This window comes from Lissotriton vulgaris, chromosome 1_1 (genome assembly GCF_964263255.1).
Source record: "Lissotriton vulgaris chromosome 1_1, aLisVul1.2, whole genome shotgun sequence".
Classification (NCBI taxonomy): domain Eukaryota; kingdom Metazoa; phylum Chordata; class Amphibia; order Caudata; family Salamandridae; genus Lissotriton; species Lissotriton vulgaris.
The window spans coordinates 235900981-235925528 of record NC_141685.1 but is presented as its reverse complement, the minus strand read 5'-3'; the positions used below and the strand labels follow the sequence as shown (position 1 = coordinate 235925528).

The 24548-nt window shown below is 40.0% G+C and overlaps 4 non-coding genes across 4 annotated transcripts; all 4 read left to right on the top strand.

Moving 5' to 3' along the window:
• The first annotated feature begins 6508 nt into the window (after nt 1–6508).
• TRNAA-AGC (transfer RNA alanine (anticodon AGC)) lies at nt 6509–6581 on the top strand. Its single transcript has one exon. It is a non-coding gene; the product is annotated as a tRNA-Ala (tRNA).
• A 10544-nt stretch (nt 6582–17125) lies between these two features.
• Nucleotides 17126–17198, top strand: TRNAA-AGC (transfer RNA alanine (anticodon AGC)). Its single transcript has one exon. It is a non-coding gene; the product is annotated as a tRNA-Ala (tRNA).
• Nucleotides 17199–18611: 1413 nt separating this feature from the next.
• On the top strand, nt 18612–18684 carry TRNAK-CUU (transfer RNA lysine (anticodon CUU)). Its single transcript has one exon. It is a non-coding gene; the product is annotated as a tRNA-Lys (tRNA).
• Nucleotides 18685–22433: 3749 nt separating this feature from the next.
• On the top strand, nt 22434–22506 carry TRNAA-AGC (transfer RNA alanine (anticodon AGC)). Its single transcript has one exon. It is a non-coding gene; the product is annotated as a tRNA-Ala (tRNA).
• The last annotated feature ends 2042 nt before the right edge of the window (nt 22507–24548 follow it).

The following is a 24548-nucleotide window of genomic DNA, read 5'->3' as shown; positions in this document are numbered from 1 at the left end:
GACTCTTAATCTCAGGGACGTGGGTTCGAGCCCCACATTGGGCAAAAACGAGTAATTTTTGCCTAAATATTGCATTGACTCTCATAATATGGAGATTCATCTTGCATTAGACATGCAATAACTCCCAAAAAGTGTCCAGGAATGGATTTCCTTCATAAAAAATGATTAGTCTGTATACCATCTTGAAGTGGGAGCCCGGCCAGCTCAGTCGGTAGAGCATGAGACTCTTAATCTCAGGGCCGTGGGTTCGAGCCCCACGTTGGGCAGAAATGAGTAATTTTTGCTGGATTATTGCATTGACTCTCATAATCTGGTGATTATTCTTGCATTAGACATGCAATAACTATCAAAAATGGTATCTCCCTTGGTTTCTCATTGGTGGGAAATTTAACTTCGAGATTAGGTAGGGTATGAGTCTAGATGAACACACCGCAATATCACTCATATTCGAGTAGTAAACAGGCCAACCTGAACTATAAAACATCCCATAAGTGGAGGTAAGGCATTAGTTAGAAGTGAACTGAACACTGTTATGGGCAATTAGACTTCAAATAAAGTGTGGAAGGCAGTGAGGTTACTTTTTTCATGTTATGCAGATTATACACACAGGGGAATTAGCTCAAATGGTAGAGTGCTCGCTTAGCATGCAAGAGGTACCGGGATCACTGTTCCCTCCAAGCTGCGCGGATGCGCGGGCGCACACATCTATCGCCTGGAGCGCGCATTGTAAATTACAAAGCGCGCACTGGCAACTGAGGACCTTCGCGCCGCCGCTTTTAAAATGCGTGCGGCGCGAAAACGGTAAAATTGTGTCCCCTTTTGAAAGTAATCATGTTAATCGCGGCGCCCGTCAAGCGCTGCGATTAACATGATTAGTTTAACAAAGGCACAAAATCTGCCCTGCTGTTCAGTGTTGTGCCCTATTGACAAATGAAAGGCAGCATGTCTACAACCACGTCGTGCTTGTAGACTTGCTGCCTTTCATTTGTGAAAGTCAGACAAAGCAAGCAGGGGACACAGAACCGGAACGGGTGTATCGAAGCCGAGGGTGAAAGCGTGAAAAAGTGCCGAGGGTTGTAAGGGTGAAAGCAAGGAAAAGTGCTCTACCCCCACAGCATTAAAAAGTGAAAATGAATGGCTGGCTGATTGGGTGAGTGGAGAGATGAAGAAGGTGTGGAATTGCAGTGGCAAAGAAAGGTAAGAGGCAGCATTTAGGTAGGAGTGAGCAGAGGAAAGAGAGCATGACCAGGAATAGAAGAGACTCTGGGAGAAGTAATGGTAATGGTAAGAGCTAAAGAGAAATATATGCGGAGTGCATGGGCGGGGAAGAGGCGATTAGTGTGCAAGGCAGAAGAGTTACTAGGCATGAAAGGAAAGAGGGATGCCGGGCAGCATGAAAGAAGCGGAGAATGGTGACAAAGCTGAACGTGGGGTTATGCCAAGCGAGAGTTAGAGCTCGGGCAAGTGACACTAGAGATCAGGGGCTGGGGACAAAGATTGTAGAGACTGGAGAAAGTTAGGGTTGCGGGGAGAGAGACATGAGTGAAACGAGAAAATGCATTGGGTTTAGAAGGTGGTAGAACCTGAGGATAAAGGTTTGAGGATGATAGTTATCTTGAGAGGTTTTATCAAATACACCATTTTGAGTTGCCAGTGTAATAATGTATTACATTATGTGTTAGGGTCTTTTCTTCAGTAGCCTTGACGTAACTATTGCTCAGAACAATCTGTAGTCGGGCATATTTCAGACTAGCAACTGTGTTCTCACCAACTGTTAGAAAAACATTGGTATAGTACAACGTATTATTTTTCGTATACGTGGATGTAACATATTCAGCTCATCTATCACTGTGAATATTTGGTTACTTATTTTGCTCATGCTATAATTCTAGATCCGGACACAAATGAGATGCGTGGTGTTTTTGGTAAAAATCCAGGCATACCTTTAATGCATACTGCTTCTGACTTGTATATTGTAAGCTCATACCGTGTATGTGGTCTGACATAATGACAACAGATACTGTGCATGTAGATCTACATAGCTGTGCCGTACACTGTGCAAGCTGACTCATACAATGGACAGCCACTGTACCTTATGACTGATAAAACAGTGCCACACGCTTACTGTTCAAGGTCCTCCAGTCTAAAGTCACTGCGATGCACTGTACATGTGGTTGACCTATCACATACCGTTCATGCAACCAAATGCCACTGTAAAAGATGCCTCATACAACTGTGACTCTGCTCCCAGTGTTACAGTTTAATGCTGTCTTACATACCTCTGAATCACTGCACTTGTGTCTAACCTGTCACATACTGTATGTTGTTTTTGGGGGGCAGGATCTGCTACCTGACTTAACTGTGAAGGTCACCCCTGTTATGCACCGTAATTTCTACCTACTGCTTGGCATAACTGAAATACATTGTGCTAGTTTTCTTGCATCTTATCAGAGACGCCTGCTTTTTCCTTGATGGCTCACTCGGACTGTGCTTTATTTGCGGTGCAGGAGTCTCGCTCCAGCAAGTACACAGTACATGTGTTCGTGAGGACCAGGGCTATGAAATGTTGCCTTCTTTGCCTGACACAAGAAATACATGAGCTCCGAGGTCTTGTGGTGTTGCATTTTTCACCCCATTGATTGTGCAATAGTGCTTTTCATCAGAGATGTGTGAATTTCTCGTTCCTCTCTCGGTTGGGGATGGGGATTTTGATGGTCCCTTGCTCACTTTGCCACTGGATTCAAGATAGCCTGGTTGATAAGGGTTATGAACCCGAAACCGGTCCCAGGATGCTTGTTTCTGGTCCAGGAAAGACATGGCTTGGCAGTTCGGGCTGGACTGTTCCCTTGAGGCACAGGGTCAGACTGATTTGCATATGGCCATGTCTGAACTGGGGTAGCGGAGTAAACTAAAGAGTGGTGATGGATTAAACCCAGATCAGTTGACTAGGGGTCATGTTTGATTTGCTCAAATGCTCCGTCCATCATCCCCTTTTGTATAGCTTTTATTCTGTTTCTGCATCGAGATATATAATACAACAAGTAACATTATACCTACAGCAGTAAAATCTTATGATGGTACCACTGTTGTTGGGAGTCTTGTGCTTTTCTAAACCCGAAGTGTACTTGCCTGTGTAACCAATTCATGTCATGGTGTATGTATCCAACTTGCAAACCTGCCTTAAGACCCTTAACGTGGCGCTGTATGTGCGGAAATGCAGTTTTTTCCCTTTTTTAAGCAAAGGTTTAGAGTGATATTTGGCGCTGCTCCCCTACGTCCGGTCTGGTTCCTGGCGCACATAGTCTTCCTTGCAGCGCACATAGACCCTACACTGCCGCCCACAGAGGGAAAAAATTAGAGGGAACATTGACCGGGATCAATGCCCGCATTCTCCATTATAAAATTTGCATACATTTTATTTTTAACTTGTCATTGCCAATGTCATTGCAGAGTAAGAACAGAAAAATCACAGATGGCTTTCAAATATGGTCTCATTATAACAACTAAAGTGGTTTAATCAAAAGGGTTCAGGTATTCTTTAGCACGTGAGAGGAATTTGAATTCTTATGCAATCTCAAAATGAAGTTCTCACAACTGCAATTTTCATTTTCTTTTATTTTATTTGACACTCTGTCCTCTGAAGGATGTATAAATCTGTCTTTCCTTGCAAAACAAGAGTAGAGGAATATCCAGGATTTGATTTTCTTCACAAAAAGTGATTGGTCTGCATACTGTATTGAGGAGGGAGCCCGGCTAGCTCAGTCGGTAGAGCATGAGATTCTTAATCTCAGGGTCGTGGGTTCGAGCCCCACATTGGGAGAAAACGAGTAATTTTTGCCTGAATATTGCATTGACTCTCATAATATGGAGATTAATATTGCATTAGACATGCAATAACTCGCAAAAATTGTCCAGGAATGGATTTCCTTCATAAAAAATGATTAGTCTGTATACCATCTTGAAGTGTGAGCCCGGCTAGCTCAGTCGGTAGAGCATGAGACTCTTAATCTCAGGGTCGTGGGTTTGGGCCCCACGTTGGGTGAAAATGAGTAATTTTTGCAGGATTATTGCATTGACTCTCATAATCTGGTGATTATTCTTGCATTAGACATGCAATAAGTATCAAAAATGGTATCTCCCTTGGTTTCTCATTGGTGGGAAATTTAACTTCAAGATTAGGTAGGGTATGAGTCTAGATGAACACACCGCAATATCACTCATATTCGAGTAGTAAACAGGCCAACCTGAACTGTAAAACATCCCATGAGTGGAGGTAAGGCATACGTTAGGAGTGAACTGAACACTGTTATGGGCAATTGGACTTCAAATAAAGTGTGGAAGGCAGTGAGGTTACTTTTTTCATGTTATGCAAGTTAAACACACAGGGGAATTAGCTCAAATGGTAGAGCGCTCGCTTAGCATGCGAGAGGTAGCTGGATCGATGCCCGCATTCTCCATTATAAAATTTGCATACATTTTATTTTTAACTTGTCATTGCCAAGGTCATTGCAGAGTAAGAACAGAAAAATCACAGATGGCTTTCAAATATGGTCTCATTATAACAACTAAAGTGGTTTAATCAAAAGGGTTCAGGTATTCTTTAGCACGTGAGAGGAATTTGAATTCTTATGCAATCTCAAAATGAAGTTCTCACAACTTCCATTTTCATTTTCTCTTGTTTTATTTGACACTCTGTCCTCTGAAGGATGTATAAATCTGGCTTTCCTTGCAAAACAAGAGTAGAGGAATATCCAGGATTTGATTTTCTTCACAAAAAGGGATTGGTCTGCATACTGTCTTAAGGAGGGAGCCCGGCTAGCTCAGTCGGTAGAGCATGAGACTCTTAATCTCAGGGTCGTGGGTTCGAGCCGCACGTTGGGCGAAAACGAGTAATTTTTGCCTGAATATTGCATTGACTCTCATAATATGGAGCTTCATCTTGCATTAGACATGCAATAACTCGCAAAAATTGTCCAGGAATGTATTTCCTTCATAAAAAATGGTTAGTCTGCATACCATCTTGAAGTGGGAGCACGGCTAGCTCAGTCGGTAGAGCATGACACTCTTAATCACAGGGTCGTGGGTTCGAGCCCCACGTTGGGTGAAAATGAGTAATTTTTGCTGGATTATTGCATTGACTCTCATAATCTGGTGATTATTCTTGCATTAGACATGCAATAACTATCAAAAATGGTATCTCCCTTGGTTTCTCATTGGTGGGAAATTTAACTTCAAGATTAGGTAGGGTATGAGTCTAGATGAACACACCGCAATATCACTCATATTCAAGGAGTAAACAGGCCAACCTGAACTGTAAAACATCCCATAAGAGGAGGTAAGACATATGTTAGGAGTGAACTGAACACTGATATGGGCAATTGGACTTCAAAAAAGTGTGGAAGGCAGTGAGGTTACTTTTCTCATGTTATGCAGATTAAATACACAGGGGAATGTGCTCAAATGATAGAGTGCTCGCTTAGCATGTGAGAGGTAGCAGGATCGATGCCAGCATTCTCCATTATAAAATTTGCCTACATTTTATTTTTAACTTGTCATTGCCAAGGTCATTGCAGAGTAAGAACAGAAAAATCACAGATGGCTTTCAAATATGGTCTCATTATAACAACTAAAGTGGTTTAATCAAAAGGGTTCAGGTATTTTTTAGCACGTGAGAGGAATTTGAATTCTTATGCAATCTCAAAATGAAGCTCCCACAACTTCCATTTTCATTTTCCCTTGTTTTATTTGACACTCTGTCCTCTGAAGGATGTATAATCCTGGCTTTCCTTGCAAAACAAGAGTAGAGGAATATCCAGGATTTGATTTTCTTCACAAAAAGGGATTGGTCTGCATACTGTCTTAAAGAGGGAGCCCGGCTAGCTCAGTCGGTAGAGCATGAGACTCTTAATCTCAGGGTCGTGGGTTCGAGCCCCACGTTTGGCGAAAAAGAGTAATTTTTGCCTGAATATTGCATTGACTCTCATAATATGGAGATTAATCTTGCATTAGACATGCAATAACTTCCAAAAATTGTCCAGGAATGGATTTCCTTCATAAAAAAATGATTAGTCTGCATACCATCTTGAAGAGGGAGCCTTGCTAGCTCAGTTGGTAGAGCATGAGACTCTTACATTCAGGGCTGTGGGTTCGAGCCCCACGTTGGGTGAAAATGAGTAATTTTTGCTGGATTATTGCATTGACTCTCATAATCTGGTGATTATTCTTGCATTAGACATGCAATAAGTATCAAAAATGGTATCTCCCTTGGTTTCTCATTGGTGGGAAATTTAACTTCAAGATTAGGTAGGGTATGAGTCTAGATGAACACACCGCAATATCACTCATATTCAAGGAGTAAACAGGCCAACCTGAACTGTAAAACATCCCATAAGAGGAGGTAATGCATAGGTTAGGAGTGAACTAAACACTGGTATGGACAATTGGACTTCAAATAAAGGGTGGAAGGCAGCGAGGTTACTTTTTTCATGTTATGCAGATTAAACACACAGGGGAATTAGCTCAAATGGTAGAGTGCTTGCTTAGCATGCAAGAGGTTGCGGGATCGATGCCCGCATTCTCCATTATAAAATGTGCATACATTTTATTTTTAACTTGTCATTGCCAAGGTCATTGCAGAGTAAGAACAGAAAAATCACAGATGGCTTTTAAATATGGTCTCATTATAACAACTAAAGTGGTTTAATCAATAGGGTTCAGGTATTCTTTAGCACGTGAGAGGAATTTGAATTCTTATGCAATCTCAAAATGAAGTTCTCACAACTTCCATTTTCATTTTCTCTTGTTTTATTTGACACTCTGTCCTCTGAAGGATGTATAAATCTGTCTTTCCTTGCAAAACAAGAGTAGAGGAATATCCAGAATTTGATTTTCTTCACAAAAAGGGATTGGTCTGCATACTGTCTTAAAGAGGGAGCCCGGCTAGCTCAGCCGGTAGAGCATGAGACTCTTAATCTCAGGGACGTGGGTTCGAGCCCCACGTTGGGCTAAAACGAGTAATTTTTGCCTAAATATTGCATTGACTCTCATAATATGGAGATTCATCTTGCATTAGACATGCAATAACTCCCAAAAATTGTCCAGGAATGGATTTCCTTCATAAAAAATGATTAGTCTGTATACCATCTTGAAGTGGGAGCCCGGCCAGCTCAGTCGGTAGAGCATGAGACTCTTAATCTCAGGGCCGTGGGTTTGAGCCCCACGTTGGGCAGAAATGAGTAATTTTTGCTGGATTATTGCATTGACTCTCATAATCTGGTGATTATTCTTGCATTAGACATGCAATAACTATCAAAAATGGTATCTCCCTTGGTTTCTCATTGGTGGGAAATTTAACTTCGAGATTAGGTAGGGTATGAGTCTAGATGAACACACCGCAATATCACTCATATTCGAGTAGTAAACAGGCCAACCTGAACTATAAAACATCCCATAAGTGGAGGTAAGGCATTAGTTAGAAGTGAACTGAACACTGTTATGGGCAATTAGACTTCAAATAAAGTGTGGAAGGCAGTGAGGTTACTTTTTTCATGTTATGCAGATTATACACACAGGGGAATTAGCTCAAATGGTAGAGTGCTCGCTTAGCATGCAAGAGGTACCGGGATCAATGCCCGCATTCTCCATTATAAAATTTGCATACATTTTATTTTTAACTTGTCATTGCCAATGTCATTGCAGAGTAAGAACAGAAAAATCACAGATGGCTTTCAAATATGGTCTCATTATAACAACTAAAGTGGTTTAATCAAAAGGGTTCAGGTATTCTTTAGCACGTGAGAGGAATTTGAATTCTTATGCAATCTCAAAATGAAGTTCTCACAACTGCAATTTTCATTTTCTTTTATTTTATTTGACACTCTGTCCTCTGAAGGATGTATAAATCTGTCTTTCCTTGCAAAACAAGAGTAGAGGAATATCCAGGATTTGATTTTCTTCACAAAAAGTGATTGGTCTGCATACTGTATTGAGGAGGGAGCCCGGCTAGCTCAGTCGGTAGAGCATGAGATTCTTAATCTCAGGGTCGTGGGTTCGAGCCCCACGTTGGGAGAAAACGAGTAATTTTTGCCTGAATATTGCATTGACTCTCATAATATGGAGATTAATATTGCATTAGACATGCAATAACTCGCAAAAATTGTCCAGGAATGGATTTCCTTCATAAAAAATGATTAGTCTGTATACCATCTTGAAGTGTGAGCCCGGCTAGCTCAGTCGGTAGAGCATGAGACTCTTAATCTCAGGGTCGTGGGTTTGGGCCCCACGTTGGGTGAAAATGAGTAATTTTTGCAGGATTATTGCATTGACTCTCATAATCTGGTGATTATTCTTGCATTAGACATGCAATAAGTATCAAAAATGGTATCTCCCTTGGTTTCTCATTGGTGGGAAATTTAACTTCAAGATTAGGTAGGGTATGAGTCTAGATGAACACACCGCAATATCACTCATATTCGAGTAGTAAACAGGCCAACCTGAACTGTAAAACATCCCATGAGTGGAGGTAAGGCATACGTTAGGAGTGAACTGAACACTGTTATGGGCAATTGGACTTCAAATAAAGTGTGGAAGGCAGTGAGGTTACTTTTTTCATGTTATGCAAGTTAAACACACAGGGGAATTAGCTCAAATGATAGAGTGCTCGCTTAGCATGCGAGAGGTATCTGGATCGATGCCCGCATTCTCCATTATAAAATTTGCATACATTTTATTTTTAACTTGTCATTGCCAAGGTCATTGCAGAGTAAGAACAGAAAAATCACAGATGGCTTTCAAATATGGTCTCATTATAACAACTAAAGTGGTTTAATCAAAAGGGTTCAGGTATTCTTTAGCACGTGAGAGGAATTTGAATTCTTATGCAATCTCAAAATGAAGTTCTCACAACTTCCATTTTCATTTTCTCTTGTTTTATTTGACACTCTGTCCTCTGAAGGATGTATAAATCTGGCTTTCCTTGCAAAACAAGAGTAGAGGAATATCCAGGATTTGATTTTCTTCACAAAAAGGGATTGGTCTGCATACTGTCTTAAGGAGGGAGCCCGGCTAGCTCAGTCGGTAGAGCATGAGACTCTTAATCTCAGGGTCGTGGGTTCGAGCCGCACGTTGGGCGAAAACGAGTAATTTTTGCCTGAATATTGCATTGACTCTCATAATATGGAGCTTCATCTTGCATTAGACATGCAATAACTCGCAAAAATTGTCCAGGAATGTATTTCCTTCATAAAAAATGGTTAGTCTGCATACCATCTTGAAGTGGGAGCACGGCTAGCTCAGTCGGTAGAGCATGACACTCTTAATCACAGGGTCGTGGGTTCGAGCCCCACGTTGGGTGAAAATGAGTAATTTTTGCTGGATTATTGCATTGACTCTCATAATCTGGTGATTATTCTTGCATTAGACATGCAATAACTATCAAAAATGTTATCTCCCTTGGTTTCTCATTGGTGGGAAATTTAACTTCAAGATTAGGTAGGGTATGAGTCTAGATGAACACACCGCAATATCACTCATATTCAAGGAGTAAACAGGCCAACCTGAACTGTAAAACATCCCATAAGAGGAGGTAAGACATATGTTAGGAGTGAACTGAACACTGATATGGGCAATTGGACTTCAAAAAAGTGTGGAAGGCAGTGAGGTTACTTTTCTCATGTTATGCAGATTAAATACACAGGGGAATTTGCTCAAATGATAGAGTGCTCGCTTAGCATGTGAGAGGTAGCAGGATCGATGCCCGCATTCTCCATTATAAAATTTGCCTACATTTTATTTTTAACTTGTCATTGCCAAGGTCATTGCAGAGTAAGAACAGAAAAATCACAGATGGCTTTCAAATATGGTCTCATTATAACAACTAAAGTGGTTTAATCAAAAGGGTTCAGGTATTTTTTAGCACGTGAGAGGAATTTGAATTCTTATGCAATCTCAAAATGAAGTTCTCACAACTTCAATTTTCATTTTCTCTTGTTTTATTTGACACTCTGTCCTCTGAAGGATGTATAAATCTGTCTTTCCTTGCAAAACAAGAGTAGAGGAATATCCAGAATTTGATTTTCTTCACAAAAAGGGATTGGTCTGCATACTGTCTTAAGGAGGGAACCCGGCTAGCTCAGTCGGTAGAGCATGAAACTCTTAATCTCTGGGTTGTGGGTTTGAGCCCCACGTTGGGCGAAAAAGTGTAACTTTTGCCTGAATATTGCATTGACTCTCATAATATGGAGCTTCATCTTGCATTAGACATGCAATAACTCGCAAAAATTGTCCAGGAATGTATTTCCTTCATAAAAAATGGTTAGTCTGCATACCATCTTGAAGTGGGAGCACGGCTAGCTCAGTCGGTAGAGCATGACACTCTTGATCACAGGGTCGTGGGTTCGAGCCCCACGTTGGGTGAAAATTAGTAATTTTTGCTAGATTATTGCATTGACTCTCATAATCTGGTGATTATTCTTGCATTAGACATGCAATAACTATCAAAAATGGTATCTCCCTTGGTTTCTCATTGGTGGGAAATTTAACTTCAAGATTAGGTAGGGTATGAGTCTAGATGAACACACCGCAATATCACTCATATTCAAGGAGTAAACAGGCCAACCTGAACTGTAAAACATCCCATAAGAGGAGGTAAGACATATGTTAGGAGTGAACTGAACACTGATATGGGCAATTGGACTTCAAAAAAGTGTGGAAGGCAGTGAGGTTACTTTTCTCATGTTATGCAGATTAAATACACAGGGGAATTTGCTCAAATGATAGAGTGCTCGCTTAGCATGTGAGAGGTAGCAGGATCGATGCCCGCATTCTCCATTATAAAATTTGCCTACATTTTATTTTTAACTTGTCATTGCCAAGGTCATTGCAGAGTAAGAACAGAAAAATCACAGATGGCTTTCAAATATGGTCTCATTATAACAACTAAAGTGGTTTAATCAAAAGGGTTCAGGTATTTTTTAGCATGTGAGAGGAATTTGAATTCTTATGCAATCTCAAAATGAAGTTCCCACAACTTCCATTTTCATTTTCCCTTGTTTTATTTGACACTCTGTCCTCTGAAGGATGTATAAATCTGTCTTTCCTTGCAAAACAAGAGTAGAGGAATATCCAGGATTTGATTTTATTCACAAAAAGGGATTGGTCTGCATACTGTCTTAAGGAGGGAGCCCGGCTAGCTCAGTCGGTAGAGCATGAGACTCTTAATCTCAGGGTCGTGGGTTCGAGCCGCACGTTGGGCGAAAACGAGTAATTTTTGCCTGAATATTGCATTGACTCTCATAATATGGAGATTAATATTGCATTAGACATGCAATAACTCGCAAAAATTGTCCAGGAATGGATTTCCTTCATAAAAAATGATTAGTCTGTATACCATCTTGAAGTGTGAGCCCGGCTAGCTCAGTCGGTAGAGCATGAGACTCTTAATCTCAGGGTCGTGGGTTTGGGCCCCACGTTGGGTGAAAATGAGTAATTTTTGCAGGATTATTGCATTGACTCTCATAATCTGGTGATTATTCTTGCATTAGACATGCAATAAGTATCAAAAATGGTATCTCCCTTGGTTTCTCATTGGTGGGAAATTTAACTTCAAGATTAGGTAGGGTATGAGTCTAGATGAACACACCGCAATATCACTCATATTCGAGTAGTAAACAGGCCAACCTGAACTGTAAAACATCCCATGAGTGGAGGTAAGGCATACGTTAGGAGTGAACTGAACACTGTTATGGGCAATTGGACTTTAAATAAAGTGTGGAAGGCAGTGAGGTTACTTTTTTCATGTTATGCAAGTTAAACACACAGGGGAATTAGCTCAAATGATAGAGTGCTCGCTTAGCATGCGAGAGGTAGCTGGATCGATGCCCGCATTCTCCATTATAAAATTTGCATACATTTTATTTTTAACTTGTCATTGCCAAGGTCATTGCAGAGTAAGAACAGAAAAATCACAGATGGCTTTCAAATATGGTCTCATTATAACAACTAAAGTGGTTTAATCAAAAGGGTTCAGGTATTCTTTAGCACGTGAGAGGAATTTGAATTCTTATGCAATCTCAAAATGAAGTTCTCACAACTTCCGTTTTCATTTTCTCTTATTTTATTTGACACTCTGTCCTTTGAAGGATGTATAAATCTGGCTTTCCTTGCAAAACAAGAGTAGAGGAATATCCAGGATTTGATTTTCTTCACAAAAAGGGATTGGTCTGCATACTGTCTTAAGGAGGGAGCCCGGCTAGCTCAGTCGGTAGAGCATGAGACTCTTAATCTCAGGGTCGTGGGTTCGAGCCGCACGTTGGGCGAAAACGAGTAATTTTTGCCTGAATATTGCATTGACTCTCATAATATGGAGCTTCATCTTGCATTAGACATGCAATAACTCCCAAAAATTGTCCAGGAATGGATTTCCTTCATAAAAAATGATTAGTCTGTATACCATCTTGAAGTGGGAGCCCGGCCAGCTCAGTCGGTAGAGCATGAGACTCTTAATCTCAGGGCCGTGGGTTCGAGCTCCACGTTGGGCAGAAATGAGTAATTTTTGCTGGATTATTGCATTGACTCTCATAATCTGGTGATTATTCTTGCATTAGACATGCAATAACTATCAAAAATGGTATCTCCCTTGGTTTCTCATTGGTGGGAAATTTAACTTCGAGATTAGGTAGGGTATGAGTCTAGATGAACACACCGCAATATCACTCATATTCGAGTAGTAAACAGGCCAACCTGAACTATAAAACATCCCATAAGTGGAGGTAAGGCATTAGTTAGAAGTGAACTGAACACTGTTATGGGCAATTAGACTTCAAATAAAGTGTGGAAGGCAGTGAGGTTACTTTTTTCATGTTATGCAGATTATACACACAGGGGAATTAGCTCAAATGGTAGAGTGCTCGCTTAGCGTGCGAGAGGTAGCGGGATCGATGCCCGCATTCTCCATTATAAAATTTGCATACATTTTATTTTTAACTTGTCATTGCCAATGTCATTGCAGAGTAAGAACAGAAAAATCACAGATGGCTTTCAAATATGGTCTCATTATAACAACTAAAGTGGTTTAATCAAAAGGGTTCAGGTATTCTTTAGCACGTGAGAGGAATTTGAATTCTTATGCAATCTCAAAATGAAGTTCTCACAACTGCAATTTTCATTTTCTTTTATTTTATTTGACACTCTGTCCTCTGAAGGATGTATAAATCTGTCTTTCCTTGCAAAACAAGAGTAGAGGAATATCCAGGATTTGATTTTCTTCACAAAAAGTGATTGGTCTGCATACTGTATTGAGGAGGGAGCCCGGCTAGCTCGGTCGGTAGAGCATGAGATTTTTAATCTCAGGGTCGTGGGTTCGAGCCCCACGTTGGGAGAAAACGAGTAATTTTTGCCTGAATATTGCATTGACTCTCATAATATGGAGATTAATATTGCATTAGACATGCAATAACTCGCAAAAATTGTCCAGGAATGGATTTCCTTCATAAAAAATGATTAGTCTGTATACCATCTTGAAGTGTGAGCCCGGCTAGCTCAGTCGGTAGACCATGAGACTCTTAATCTCAGGGTCGTGGGTTTGAGCCCCACGTTGGGTGAAAATGAGTAATTTTTGCAGGATTATTGCATTGACTCTCATAATCTGGTGATTATTCTTGCATTAGACATGCAATAAGTATCAAAAATGGTATCTCCCTTGGTTTCTCATTGGTGGGAAATTTAACTTCAAGATTAGGTAGGGTATGAGTCTAGATGAACACACCGCAATATCACTCATATTCGAGTAGTAAACAGGCCAACCTGAACTGTAAAACATCCCATGAGTGGAGGTAAGGCATACGTTAGGAGTGAACTGAACACTGTTATGGGCAATTGGACTTCAAATAAAGTGTGAAAGGCAGTGAGGTTACACTTTTAATGTTATGCAGATTAAACACACAGGGGAATTAGCTTAAATGGTAGAGCGCTCGCTTAGCAAGCGAGAGGTAGTTGGATCGATGCCCGCATTCTCCATTATAAAATTTGCATACATTTTATTTTTAACTTGTCATTGCCAAGGTCATTGCAGAGTAAGAACAGAAAAATCACAGATGGCTTTCAAATATGGTCTCATTATAACAACTAAAGTCGTTTAATCAAAAGGGTTCAGGTATTCTTTAGCACGTGAGAGGAATTTGAATTCTTATGCAATCTCAAAATGAAGTTCTCACAACTTCCGTTCTTATTTTTTCTTATTTTATTTGACACTCTGTCCTCTGAAGAATGTATAAATCTGGCTTTCCTTGCAAAACAAGAGTAGAGGAATATCTAGGATTTGATTTCTTTACAAAAAGTGATTGGTCTGCATACTGTCTTAAGAAGGGAGCCCGGCTAGCTCAGTCGGTAGAGCATGAGACTCTTAATCTCAGGGTCGTGGGTTTGAGCCCCACGTTGGGCAAAAACGATTAATTTTTGCCTGAATATTGCATTGACTCTCATAATATGGAGCTTCATCTTGCATTAGACATGCAATAACTCGCAAAAATTGTCCAGGAATGGATTTCCTTCATAGAAAATGGTTAGTCTGCATATTATCTTGAAGTGGGAGCCCGGCTAGCTCAGTCGGTAGAGCATGACACTCTTAATCACAAGGTCGTGGGTTTGAGCCCCACGTTGGGTGAAAATGAGTAATTTTTGCTGGATTATTGCATTGACTCTCATAATATGGTGATTATTCTTGCATTAGACATGCAATAACTATCAAAAATGGTATCTCCCTTGGTTTCTCATTGGTGGGAAATTTAACTTCAAGATTAGGTAGGGTATGAGTCTAGATGAACACACCGCAATATCACTCATATTCAAGGAGTAAACAGGCCAACCTGAACTGTAAAACATCCCATAAGAGGAGGTAAGGCATACGTTAGGAGTGAACTGAACACTGTTATGGGCAATTGGACTTCAAATAAAGTGTGGAAGGCAGTGAGGTTACTTTTTTCATGTTATGCAAGTTAAACACACAGGGGAATTAGCTCAAATGGTAGAGTGATCGCTTAGCATGCGAGAGGTAGCGGGATCTATACCCTCATTATCCATTATAAAATTTGCATACATTTTATTTTTAACTTGTCATTGCCAAGGTCATTGCAGAGTAAGAACAGAAAAATCACAGATGGCTTTCAAATATGGTCTCATTATAACAACTAAAGTGGTTTAATCAAAAGGGTTCAGGTATTCTTTAGCACGTGAGAGGAATTTGAATTCTTATGCAATCTCAAAATGAAGTTCTCACAACTTCCATTTTCATTTTCTCTTATGTTTTTTGACACTCTGTCCTCTGAAGGATGTATAAATCTGGCTTTCCTTGCAAAACAAGAGTAGAGGAATATCCAGGATTTGATTTTCTTCACAAAAAGGGATTGGTCTGCATACTGTCTTAAGGAGGGAACCCGGCTAGCTCAGTCGGTAGAGCATGAAACTCTTAATCTCTGGGTTGTGGGTTTGAGCCCCACGTTGGGCGAAAAAGTGTAACTTTTGCCTGAATATTGCATTGACTCTCATAATATGGAGCTTCATCTTGCATTAGACATGCAATAACTCGCAAAAATTGTCCAGGAGTGTATTTCCTTCATAAAAAATGGTTAGTCTGCATACCATCTTGAAGTGGGAGCACCGCTAGCTCAGTCGGTAGAGCATGACACTCTTAATCACAGGGTCGTGGGTTCGAGCCCCACGTTGGGTGAAAATGAGTAATTTTTGCTAGATTATTGCATTGACTCTCATAATCTGGTGATTATTCTTGCATTAGACATGCAATAACTATCAAAAATGGTATCTCCCTTGGTTTCTCATTGGTGGGAAATTTAACTTCAAGATTAGGTAGGGTATGAGTCTAGATGAACACACCGCAATATCACTCATATTCAAGGAGTAAACAGGCCAACCTGAACTGTAAAACATCCCATAAGAGGAGGTAAGACATATGTTAGGAGTGAACTGAACACTGATATGGGCAATTGGACTTCAAAAAAGTGTGGAAGGCAGTGAGGTTACTTTTCTCATGTTATGCAGATTAAATACACAGGGGAATTTGCTCAAATGATAGAGTGCTCGCTTAGCATGTGAGAGGTAGCAGGATCGATGCCCGCATTCTCCATTATAAAATTTGCCTACATTTTATTTTTAACTTGTCATTGCCAAGGTCATTGCAGAGTAAGAACAGAAAAATCACAGATGGCTTTCAAATATGGTCTCATTATAACAACTAAAGTGGTTTAATCAAAAGGGTTCAGGTATTTTTTAGCACGTGAGAGGAATTTGAATTCTTATGCAATCTCAAAATGAAGTTCCCACAACTTCCATTTTCATTTTCCCTTGTTTTATTTGACACTCTGTCCTCTGAAGGATGTATAAACCTGGCTTTCCTTGCAAAACAAGAGTAGAGGAATATCCAGGATTTGATTTTCTTCACAAAAAGGGATTGGTCTGCATACTGTCTTAAAGAGGGAGCCCGGCTAGCTCAGTCGGTAGAGCATGAGACTCTTAATCTCAGGGTCGTGGGTTCGAGCCCCACGTTTGGCGAAAAAGAGTAATTTTTGCCTGAATATTGCATTGACTCTCATAATATGGAGATTAATCTTGCATTAGACATGCAATAACTTCCAAAAATTGTCCAGGAATGGATTTCCTTCATAAAAAAATGATTAGTCTGCATACCATCTTGAAGAGGGAGCCTTGCTAGCTCAGTTGGTAGAGCATGAGACTCTTACATTCAGGGCTGTGGGTTCGAGCCCCACGTTGGGTGAAAATGAGTAATTTTTGCTGGATTATTGCATTGACTCTCATAATCTGGTGATTATTCTTGCATTAGACATGCAATAAGTATCAAAAATGGTATCTCCCTTGGTTTCTCATTGGTGGGAAATTTAACTTCAAGATTAGGTAGGGTATGAGTCTAGATGAACACACCGCAATATCACTCATATTCAAGGAGTAAACAGGCCAACCTGAACTGTAAAACATCCCATAAGAGGAGGTAATGCATAAGTTAGGAGTGAACTAAACACTGTTATGGACAATTGGACTTCAAATAAAGGGTGGAAGGCAGCGAGGTTACTTTTTTCATGTTATGCAGATTAAACACACAGGGGAATTAGCTCAAATGGTAGAGTGCTTGCTTAGCATGCAAGAGGTTGCGGGATCGATGCCCGCATTCTCCATTATAAAATGTGCATACATTTTATTTTTAACTTGTCATTGCCAAGGTCATTGCAGAGTAAGAACAGAAAAATCACAGATGGCTTTTAAATATGGTCTCATTATAACAACTAAAGTGGTTTAATCAATAGGGTTCAGGTATTCTTTAGCACGTGAGAGGAATTTGAATTCTTATGCAATCTCAAAATGAAGTTCTCACAACTTCCATTTTCATTTTCTCTTGTTTTATTTGACACTCTGTCCTCTGAAGGATGTATAAATCTGTCTTTCCTTGCAAAACAAGAGTAGAGGAATATCCAGAATTTGATTTTCTTCACAAAAATGGATTGGTCTGCATACTGTCTTAAAGAGGGAGCCCGGCTAGCTCAGCCGGTAGAGCATGAGACTCTTAATCTCAGGGACATGGGTTCGAGCCCCACGTTGGGCAAAAACGAGTAATTTTTGCCTAAATATTGCATTGACTCTCATAATATGGAGATTCATCTTGCATTAGACATGCAATAACTCCCAAAAATTGTCCAGGAATGGATTTCCTTCATAAAAAATGATTAGTCTGTATACCATCTTGAAGTGGGAGCCCGGCCAGCTCAGTCGGTAGAGCATGAGACTCTTAATCTCAGGGCCGTGGGTTCGAGCCCCACGTTGGGCAGAAATGAGTAATTTTTGCTGGATTATTGCATTGACTCTCATAATCTGGTGATTATTCTTGCATTAGACATGCAATACCTATCAAAAATGGTATCTCCCTTGGTTTCTCATTGGTGGGAAATTTAACTTCGAGATTAGGTAGGGTATGAGTCTAGATGAACACACCGCAATATCACTCATATTCGAGTAGTAAACAGGCCAACCTGAACTGTAAAACATCCCATGAGTGGAGGTAAGGCATACGTTAGGAGTGAACTGAACACTGTTATGGGCAATTGGACTTCAAATAAAGTGTGAAAGGCAGTGAGGTTACACTTTTAATGTTATGCAGATTAAACACACAGGGGAATTAGCTCAAATGGTAGAGCGCTCGCTTAGCAAGCGAGAGGTAGTTGGATCGATGCCCGCATCCTCCATTATAAAATTTGCATACATTTTATTTTTAACTTGTCATTGCCAAGGTCATTGCAGAGTAAGAACAGAAAAATCACAGATGGCTTTCAAATATGGTCTCATTATAACAACTAAAGTCGTTTAATCAAAAGGGTTCAGGTATTCTTTAGCACGTGAGAGGAATTTGAATTCTTATGCAATCTCAAAATGAAGTTCTCACAACTTCCGTTCTTATTTTTTCTTATTTTATTTGACACTCTGTCCTCTGAAGAATGTATAAATCTGGCTTTCCTTGCAAAACAAGAGTAGAGGAATATCTAGGATTTGTTTTCTTCACAAAAAGTGATTGGTCTGCATACTGTCTTAAGAAGGGAGCCCGGCTAGCTCAGTCGGTAGAGCATGAGACTCTTAATCTCAGGGTCGTGGGTTCGAGCCCCACGTTGGGCAAAAACGATTAATTTTTGCCTGAATATTGCATTGACTCTCATAATATGGAGCTTCATCTTGCATTAGACATGCAATAACTCGCAAAAATTGTCCAGGAATGGATTTCCTTCATAGAAAATGGTTAGTCTGCATATTATCTTGAAGTGGGAGCCCGGCTAGCTCAGTCGGTAGAGCATGACACTCTTAATCACAAGGTCGTGGGTTCGAGCCCCACGTTGGGTGAAAATGAGTAATTTTTGCTGGATTATTGCATTGACTCTCATAATATGGTGATTATTCTTGCATTAGACATGCAATAACTATCAAAAATGGTATCTCCCTTGGTTTCTCATTGGTGGGAAATTTAACTTCAAGATTAGGTAGGGTATGAGTCTAGATGAACACACCGCAATATCACTCATATTCAAGGAGTAAACAGGCCAACCTGAACTGTAAAACATCCCATAAGAGGAGGTAAGGCATACGTTAGGAGTGAACTGAACACTGTTATGGGCAATTGGACTTCAAATAAAGTGTGGAAGGCAGTGAGGTTACTTTTTTCATGTTATGCAAGTTAAACACACAGGGGAATTAGCTCAAATGGTAGAGTGATCGCTTAGCATGCGAGAGGTAGCGGGATCTATGCCCTCATTATCCATTATAAAATTTGCATACATTTTATTTTTAACTTGTCATTGCCAAGGTCATTGCAGAGTAAGAACAGAAAAATCACAGATGGCTTTCAAATATGGTCTCATTATAACAACTAAAGTGGTTTAATCAAAAGGGTTCAGGTATTCTTTAGCACGTGAGAGGAATTTGAATTCTTATGCAATCTCAAAATGAAGTTCTCACAACTTCCATTTTCATTTTCTCTTATTTTATTTGACACTCTGTCCTCTGAAGGATGTATAAATCTGGCTTTCCTTGCAAAACAAGAGTAGAGGAATATCCAGGATTTGATTTTCTTCACAAAAAGGGATTGGTCTGCATACTGTCTTAAGGAGGGAACCCGGCTAGCTCAGTCGGTAGAGCATGAAACTCTTAATCTCTGGGTTGTGGGTTTGAGCCCCACGTTGGGCGAAAAAGTGTAACTTTTGCCTGAATATTGCATTGACTCTCATAATATGGAGATTAATCTTGCATTAGACATGCAATTACTCCCAAAAATTGTCCAGGAATGGATTTCCTTCATAAAAAATGATTAGTCTGCATACCATCTTGAAGAGAGAAACCGGCTAGCTCAGTCGGTAGAGCATGAAACTCTTAATCTCAGGGCCGTGGGTTCGAACCCCACGTTGGGCGAAAATGAGTAATGTTTGCTGGATTATTGCATTGACTCTCATAATCTGGTGATTATTCTTGCATTAGACATGCAATAACTATCAAAAATGGTATCTCCCTTAGTTTCTCATTGGTGGGAAATTTAACTTCAAGATTAGGTAGGGTATGAGTCTAGATGAACACACTGCAATATCACTCATATTCGAGTAGTAAACAGGCCAACCTGAACTGTAAAACATCCCATAAATGGAGGTAAGGCATAAATTAGGAGTGAACTGAACACTGTTATGGGCAATTGGACTTCAAATAAAGTGTGGAAGGCAGTGAGGTTACTTTTCTTATGTTATGCAGATTAAATAAACAGGGGAATTTCCTCAAATGATAGAGTGCTCGCTTAGCATGCGAAAGGTAGCTGGATCGATGCCCGCATTCTCCATTATAAAATTTGCATACATTTTATTTTTAACTTGTCATTGCCAAGGTCATTGCAGAGTAAGAACAGAAAAATCACAGATGGCTTTCAAATATGGTCTCATTATAACAACTAAAGTGGTTTAATCATAAGGGTTCAGGTATTCTTTAGCACGTGAGAGGAATTTGAATTCTTATGCAATCTCAAAATGAAGTTCTCACAACTTCCATTTTCATTTTCTCTTGTTTCATTTGACACTCTGTCCTCTGAAGGATGTATAAATCTGGCTTTCCTTGCAAAACAAGAGTAGAGGAATATCCAGGATTTGATTTTCTTCACAAAAAGGGATTGGTCTGCATACTGTCTTAAGGAGGGAGCCCGGCTAGCTCAGTCGGTAGAGCATGAGACTCTTAATCTCAGGGTCGTGGGTTCGAGCCGCACGTTGGGCGAAAACGAGTAATTTTTGCCTGAATATTGCATTGACTCTCATAATATGGAGCTTCATCTTGCATTAGACATGCAATAACTCGCAAAAATTGTCCAGGAATGTATTTCCTTCATAAAAAATGGTTAGTCTGCATACCATCTTGAAGTGGGAGCACGGCTAGCTCAGTCGGTAGAGCATGACACTCTTAATCACAGGGTCGTGGGTTCGAGCCCCACGTTGGGTGAAAATGAGTAATTTTTGCTGGATTATTGCATTGACTCTCATAATCTGGTGATTATTCTTGCATTAGACATGCAATAACTATCAAAAATGGTATCTCCCTTGGTTTCTCATTGGTGGGAAATTTAATTTCAAGATTAGGTAGGGTATGAGTCTAGATGAACACACCGCAATATCACTCATATTCAAGGAGTAAACAGGCCAACCTGAACTGTAAAACATCCCATAAGAGGAGGTAAGACATATGTTAGGAGTGAACTGAACACTGTTATGGGCAATTGGACTTCAAATAAAGTGTGGAAGGCAGTGAGGTTACTTTTTTCATGTTATGCAAGTTAAACACACAGGGGAATTAGCTCAAATGGTAGAACCATCGCTTAGCATGCGAGAGGTAGCTGGATCGATGCCCGCATTCTCCATTATAAAATTTGCATACATTTTATTTTTAACTTGTCATTGCCAAGGTCATTGCAGAGTAAGAACAGAAAAATCACAGATGGCTTTTAAATATGGTCTCATTATAACAACTAAAGTGGTTTAATCAAAAGGGTTCAGGTATTTTTTAGCACGTGAGAGGAATTTGAATTCTTATGCAATCTCAAAATGAAGTTCCCACAACTTCCATTTTCATTTTCTATTGTTTTATTTGACACTCTGTCCTCTGAAGGATGTATAAATCTGGCTTTCCTTGCAAAACAAGAGTAGAGGAATATCCAGGATTTGATTTTCTTCACAAAAAGGATTGGTCTGCATACTGTCTTAAAGAGGGAGCCCGGCTAGCTCAGTCGGTAGAGCATGAGACTCTTAATCTCAGGGTCGTGGGTTCGAGCCCCACGTTTGGCGAAAAAGAGTAATTTTTGCCTGAATATTGCATTGACTCTCATAATATGGAGATTAATCTTGCATTAGACATGCAATAACTTCCAAAAATTGTCCAGGAATGGATTTCCTTCATAAAAAAATGATTAGGCTGCATACCATCTTGAAGAGGGAGCCTTGCTAGCTCAGTTGGTAGAGCATGAGACTCTTAATCTCAGGGTCGTGGGTTCGAGCCCCACGTTGGGTGAAAATGAGTAATTTTTGCTGGATTATTGCATTGAATCTCATAATCTGGTGATTATTCTTGCATTAGACATGCAAGAAGTATCAAAAATGGTATCTCCCTTGGTTTCTCATTGGTGGGAAATTTAACTTCAAGATTAGGTAGGGTATGAGTCTAGATGAACACACCGCAATATCACTTTATTCAAGGAGTAAACAGGCCAACCTGAACTGTAAAACATCCCATAAGAGGAGGTAATGCATAAGTTAGGAGTGAACTAAACACTGTTATGGACAATTGGACTTCAAATAAAGGGTGGAAGGCAGCGAGGTTACTTTTTTCATGTTATGCAGATTAAGCACACAGGGGAATTAGCTCAAATGGTAGAGTGCTTGCTTAGCATGCAAGAGGTTGCGGGATCGATGCCCGCATTCTCCATTATAAAATTTGCATACATTTTATTTTTAACTTGTCATTGCCAAGGTCATTGCAGAGTAAGAACAGAAAAATCACAGATGGCTTTTAAATATGGTCTCATTATAACAACTAAAGTGGTTTAATCAATAGGGTTCAGGTATTCTTTAGCACGTGAGAGGAATTTGAATTCTTATGCAATCTCAAAATGAAGTTCTCACAACTTCCATTTTCATTTTCTCTTGTTTTATTTGACACTCTGTCCTCTGAAGGATGTATAAATCTGTCTTTCCTTGCAAAACAAGAGTAGAGGAATATCCAGGATTTGATTTTCTTCACAAAAAGGGATTGGTCTGCATACTGTCTTAAAGAGGGAGCCCGGCTAGCTCAGTCGGTAGAGCATAAGACTCTTAATCTCAGGGACGTGGGTTCGAGCCCCACGTTGGGCAAATACGAGTAATTTTTGCCTAAATATTGCATTGACTCTCATAATAGGGAGATTCATCTTGCATTAGACATGCAATAACTCGCAAAAATTGTCCAGGAATGGATTTCCTTCATAAAAAATGATTAGTCTGCATACCATCTTGAAGTGGGAGCCCGGCTAGCTCAGTTGGTAGAGCATGACATTCTTAATCACAGGGTCGTGGGTTCGAGCCCCACGTTGGGCGAAAATGAGTAATTTTTGCTGGATTATTGCATTTACTCTCATAATCTGGTGATATTTCTTGCATTAGACATGCAATAAGTATCAAAAATGGTATCTCCCTTGGTTTCTCATTGGTGGGAAATTTAACTTCAAGATTAGGTAGGGTATGAGTCTAGATGAACACACCGCAATATCACTCATATTCGAGTAGTAAACAGGCCAACCTGAACTGTAAAACATCCCATAAGTGGAGGTAAGGCATAAGTTAGGAGTGAACTGAACACTGTTATGGGCAATTGGACTTCAAATAAAGTGTGGAAGGCAGTGAGGTTACTTTTTTAATGTTATGCATATTAAACACACAGGGTAATTAGCTCAAATGGTAGAGCGCTCGCTTAGCAAGCGAGAGGTAGTGGGGTTGATGCCCGCATTCTCCATTATAAAATTTGCATACATTTTATTTTTAACTTGTCATTGCCAAGGTCATTGCAGAGTAAGAACAGAAAAATCACAGATGGCTTTCAAATATGGTCTCATTATAACAACTAAAGTGGTTTAATCAAAAGGGTTCAGGTATTCTTTAGCATGTGAGAGGAATTTGAATTCTTATGCAATCTCAAAATGAAGTTCTCACAACTTCCGTTTTCATTTTCTCTTATTTTTTTTGACACTCTGTCCTCTGAAGCATGTATAAATCTGGCTTTCCTTGCAAAACAAGAGTAGAGGAATATCCAGGATTTGATTTTCTTCACAAAAAGTGATTGGTCTGCATACGGTCTTAAGGAGGGAGCCCAGCTAGCTCAGTCGGTACTGCATGAGACTCTTAATCTCAGCGTTGTGGGTTCGAGCCCCACGTTGCGCAAAAAAGAGTAAGTTTTGCCTGAATATTGCATTGACTCTCATATTATGGAGATTAATCTTGCATTAGACATGCAATAACTCCCAAAAATTGTCCAGGAATGGATTTCCTTCATAAAAAATGATTAGTCTGCATACCATCTTGAAGAGGGAGCCTGGCTAGCTCAGTTGGTAGAGCATGAGACTCTTAATCTCAGGGCCGTGGGTTCGAGCCCCACGTTAGGCGAAAATGAGTAATTTTTGCTGGATTATTGCATTTACTCTCATAATCTGGTGATTTTTCTTGCATTAGACATGCAATAAGTATCAAAAATGGTATCTCCCTTGGTTTCTCATTGGTGGGAAATTTAACTTCAAGATTAGGTAGGGTATGAGTCTAGATGAAAACACCGCAATATCACTCATATTCAAGGAGTAAACAGGCCAACCTGAACTGTAAAACATCCCATAAGTGGAGGTAAGGCATAAGTTAGGAGTGAACTGAACACTGTTATGGGCAATTGGACTTCAAATAAAGTGTGGAAGGCAGTGAGGTTACTTTTTTCATGTTATGCTGATT